The sequence below is a fragment of the Chaetodon auriga genome, unplaced genomic scaffold (genome assembly GCF_051107435.1).
Source record: "Chaetodon auriga isolate fChaAug3 unplaced genomic scaffold, fChaAug3.hap1 Scaffold_108, whole genome shotgun sequence".
In the NCBI taxonomy this organism is placed as follows: domain Eukaryota; kingdom Metazoa; phylum Chordata; class Actinopteri; order Chaetodontiformes; family Chaetodontidae; genus Chaetodon; species Chaetodon auriga.
This window is the reverse complement of record NW_027481921.1, coordinates 7,501-12,500: the sequence shown is the minus strand read 5'-3', so window position 1 is coordinate 12,500 and position 5,000 is coordinate 7,501.

Here is a 5,000-nt window from a genome sequence, read left to right as displayed (position 1 = left end):
GCGGCTGTCTGACTGGCGGAGAAAAAGAAACCAAAGCGCAGAGGACCGCGGCCCGGAGGCCGGCAGACCCCTCCTGTCCGCCCCAGGCACCGGGCCTGAGGGGCGGGCATCGACGGCCGGGCGCCTCGGGCCTCTCCTCTGGAGGCCCCTGTTTCCGAAAAGCTGGTTTCTGAAATCGTGCGCAGACTCGCTTGGGAAGGCGGGTAAAAGCGCGCGCCGTTCGGAGAGAAGGGGGTGCCCAAAGCAGTTGGATTTCAACCGCTTTGGGGCCCTCACCCCAAAGCGCGGAGAACCGGGGCCCGGAGGCCGGCAGACCCCTCCTGTCCGCCCCACGCACCGAGCCTGAGGGGCGGGCATCGACGGCCGGGCGCCTCGGGCCTCTCCTCTGGAGGCCCCTGTTTCCGAAAAGCTGGTTTCTGAAATCGTGCGCAGACTCGCTTGGGAAGGCGGGTAAAAGCGCGCGCCTTTCGGAGAGAAGGGGGTACCCAAAGCGGTTGGATTTCAACCGCTTTGGGGCCTTCTCTCCGAAAACGACTTTTGTCGTTTTTCCTTCCCCGCTCCTTCTGTACTTTATCTTTTTTGACGTTTTGTCATCGGGGACGTGGCGAAAAATGTAGAAAATGAAAGAAATGTAGAAAATACGCAAGACGCGCTTGGCTTTGGCCTGCGCTTTTCGCCTTCTCTCTGAAAATGACAAAGCGGTTGGATTTCAACCGCTTTGGCCTGCTTTTCGCCTTCTCTCCGAGATTGACTTTGTCATATTTTTCTCCCCCCACTTCTTCTTCTTGTCGTTTTGGTTTTATGCCCCTGGTACTCTGCTCTCATCCCCGTGCCCTTGGTACTCTGCTCTCATCCCCGTGCCCCTGGTACTCTGCTCTCATCCCCGTGCCCCTGGTACTCTGCTCTCATCCCCGTGCCCCTGGTACTCTGCTCTCATCCCCGTGCCCCTGGTACTCTGCTCTCATCCCCGTGCCCTTGGTACTCTGCTCTCATCCCCGTGCCCCTGGTACTCTGCTCTCATCCCCGTGCCCCTGGTACTCTGCTCTCATCCCCGTGCCCCTGGTACTCTGCTCTCATCCCCGTGCCCCTGGTACTCTGCTCTCATCCCCGTGCCCTTGGTACTCTGCTCTCATCCCCGTGCCCCTGGTACTCTGCTCTCATCCCCGTGCCCCTGGTACTCTGCTCTCATCCCCGTGCCCCTGGTACTCCTCTCTCTCTCTCTCTCTCTCTCTCTCTCTCTCTCTCTCTCTCTCTTTCTCTCCCTCTCTCTCATAGACATAGCTCACCTGCCTGACCCCCTCGTCTTTTCACAGCCACAGGGAGGCTTCCATCCTTACCAGGCCTGACCCCCCCTCATCTGCTCACAGCCGTGGGGAGGCTTCCAGCCTTTTCCAGGCCCCCAGCATGAGGAGCAGGGCTGGGTGCTGGCTCCAAGCCTGAACCCCTCGTCGTCTTCTAGCAGCCACAGGGAGGCGTCTGGCCTTTCCAGGCCCCCCAGCCTGCTACTCGTGCTGGGGGCTGGCTCCAGGCCTGACCCCCTCATCTTCTCACAGCCACGGGGAGGCTTCCAGCCTTTCCAGGCCCCCAGCACGAGGAGCAGGCTGGGTGCCGGCTCCAGCCCTGACCCTCTCCTCTTCTTCTAGCAGCCACAGGGAGGCGTCTGGCCTTTCCAGGCCCCCCAGCCTGCTACTCGTGCTAGTGGCTGGCTCCAGGCCTGACCCCCTCACCTTCTCACAGCCACGGGGAGGCTTCCAGCCTTTCCAGGCCCCCAGCACGAGGAGCAGGCTGGGTGCCGGCTTCAGCCCTGACCCCCTCCTCTTCTTCTAGCAGCCACAGGGAGGCGTCTGGCCGTTCCAGGCCCCCCAGCCTGCTACTCGTGCTGGGTGCTGGCTCCAGCCCTGACCCCCTCCTCTTCTTCTAGCAGCCACAGGCAGGCGTCTGGCCTTTCCAGGCCCCCCTAGCCTGCTACTCGTACTGGGTGCTGGCTCCAGCCCTGACCCCCTCGTCGTCTTATAGCAGCCACAGGGAGGCGTCTGGCCTTTCCAGGCCCCCCAGCCTGCTACTCGTGCTGGGCGCTGGCTCCAGCCCTGACCCCCTCCTCTTCTTCTAGCAGCCACAGGCAGGCGTCTGGCCTTTCCAGGCCCCCCAGCCTGCTACTCGTGCTGGGGGCTGGCTCCAGGCCTGACCCCCTCATCTTCTCACAGCCACGGGGAGGCTTCCAGCCTTTCCAGGCCCCCAGCACGAGGAGCAGGCTGGGTGCCGGCTCCAGCCCTGACCCCCTCCTCTTCTTCTAGCAGCCACAGGCAGGCGTCTGGCCTTTCCAGGCCCCCCAGCCTGCTACTCGTGCTGGGTGCTGGCTCCAGCCCTGACCCCCTCCTCTTCTTCTAGCAGCCACAGGCAGGCGTCTGGCCTTTCCAGGCCCCCCAGCCTGCTACTCGTGCTGGTTGCTGGCTCCAGCCCTGACCCCCTCCTCTTATTCTAGCAGCCACAGGCAGGCGTCTGGCCTTTCCAGGCCCACCAGCCTGCTACTCGTGCTGGGGGCTGGCTCCAGGCCTGACCCCCTCATCTTCTCACAGCCATGGGGAGGCTTCCAGCCTTTCCAGGCCCCCAGCACGAGGAGCAGGCTGGGTGCCGGCTCCAGCCCTGACCCCCTCATCTTCTCACAGCCATGGGGAGGCTTCCAGCCTTTCCAGGCCCCCAGCACGAGGAGCAGGCTGGGTGCCGGCTCCAGCCCTGACCCCCTCCTCTTCTCACAGCCACGGGGAGGCTTCCAGCCTTTCCAGGCCCCCAGCACGAGGAGCAGGCTGGGTGCCGGCTCCAGCCCTGACCCCCTCCTCTTCTTCTAGCAGCCACAGGCAGGCGTCTGGCCTTTCCAGGCCCCCCAGCCTGCTACTCGTGCTGGGTGCTGGCTCCAGCCCTGACCCCCTCCTCTTCTTCTAGCAACCACAGGCAGGCGTCTGGCCTTTCCAGGCCCCCCAGCCTGCTACTCGTGCTGGGTGCTGGCTCCATCCCTGACCCCCTCCTCTTCTTCTAGCAGCCACAGGGAGTCTTCTGGCCTTTCCAGGCCCCCCAGCCTGCTACTCGTGCTGGGTGCTGGCTCCAGCCCTGACCCCCTCGTCTTCTTCTAGCAGCCACAGGGAGGCTTCTGGCCTTTCCAGGCCCCCCAGCCTGCTACTCGTGCTGGGTGCTGGCTCCAGCCCTGACCCCCTCCTCTTCTTCTAGCAGCCACAGGGAGGCTTCTGGCCTTTCCAGGCCCCCCAGCCTGCTTCTCGTGCTGGGTGCTGGCTCCAGCCCTGACCCCCTCGTCTTCTTCTAGCAGCCACAGGGAGGCTTCTGGCCTTTCCAGGCCCCCCAGCCTGCTACTCGTGCTGGGTGCTGGCTCCAGCCCTGAGCCCCTCGTCTTCTTCTAGCAGCCACAGGCAGGCGTCTGGCCTTTCCAGGCCCCCCAGCCTGCTACTCGTACTGGGGGCTGGCTCCAGGCCTGACCCCCTGGCCTTCTCACAGCCGTGGGGAGGCTTCCGGCCTTTTCCAGGCCCCCAGCATGAGGAGCAGGCTGGGTGCTGGCTCCAGGCCTGACCCCCTCGTCTTCTCGCAGCCACGGGGAGGTTTCCAGCCTTTCCAGGACCCCCAGCCTGCTACTCCTGCTGGGGGCTGGCTCCAGGCCTGACCCCCTGGCCTTCTCACAGCCGTGGGGAGGCTTCCGGCCTTTTCCAGGCATACAGCAACCTCTTTTCCTTTTCTTTATTTCTCACAATTACTTTCTTTTATTTTTGTTTAAAAATTCTCAACCTTTGTATATATTCCACATACTATACTGTGCATACACAGTCCAACCTCCGATTCAGGACGAACGATGCGGTTTTCGTCCCGGCCGTGGCACGCCGGACCAGCTCTATACCCTTCACAGGGCTGGCTCCCAGCCTAACCCTTTTCCTTTCCTCCTGCCTCCACTCTCATTAGCCAGCCAGCCTGCCTGCCTGCCTGCCTTCACCAACCCCAAGGGCTGGCTCCCAGCCTAACTCTTTTCCTTTCCTCCTGCCTCCACTCACATCCGCCAGCCAGCCAGCCTGCCTGCCTGCCTGCCTGCCTGCCTGCCTGCCTGCCTTCACCAACCCCAAGGGCTGGCTCCCAGCCTAACTCTTTTCCTTTCCTCCTGCCTCCACTCACATCCGCCAGCCAGCCAGCCTGCCTGCCTGCCTGCCTGCCTGCCTTCACCAACCCCAAGGGCTGGCTCCCAGCCTAACCCTTTTCCTTTCCTCCTGCCTCCACTCTCATCCGCCAGCCAGCCAGCTAGCCTGCCTGCCTGCCTGCCTGCCTTCACCAACCTCAAGGGCTGGCTCCCAGCCTAACCCTTTTCCTTTCCTCCTGCCTCCACTCTCATTAGCCAGCCAGCCTGCCTGCCTGCCTGCCTTCACCAACCCCAAGGGCTGGCTCCCAGCCTAACTCTTTTCCTTTCCTCCTGCCTCCACTCTCATCCGCCAGCCAGCCAGCTAGCCTGCCTGCCTGCCTTCACCAACCTCAAGGGCTGGCTCCCAGCCTAACCCTTTTCCTTTCCTCCTGCCTCCACTCTCATCCGCCAGCCAGCCAGCCTGCCAGCCTGCCTGCCTGCCTGCCTTCACCAACCTCAAGGGCTGGCTCCCAGCCTAACCCTTTTCCTTTCCTCCTGCCTCCACTCTCATCCGCCAGCCAGCCAGCCTGCCTGCCTGCCTGCCTGGCTGCCTGCCTGCCTGCCTGCCTTCACCAACCCCAAGGGCTGGCTCCCAGCCTAACCCTTTTCCTTTCCTCCTGCCTCCACTCTCATTAGCCAGCCAGCCAGCCAGCCTGCCTGCCTGCCTGCCTGCCTGCCTTCACCAACCCCAAGGGCTGGCTCCCAGCCTAACCCTTTTCCTTTCCTCCTGCCTCCACTCTCATCCGCCAGCCAGCCAGCCTGCCTGCCTGCCTGCCTGCCTGCCTGCCTGCCTGCCTGCCTGCCTGCCTGCCTGCCTGCCTGCCATCACCAA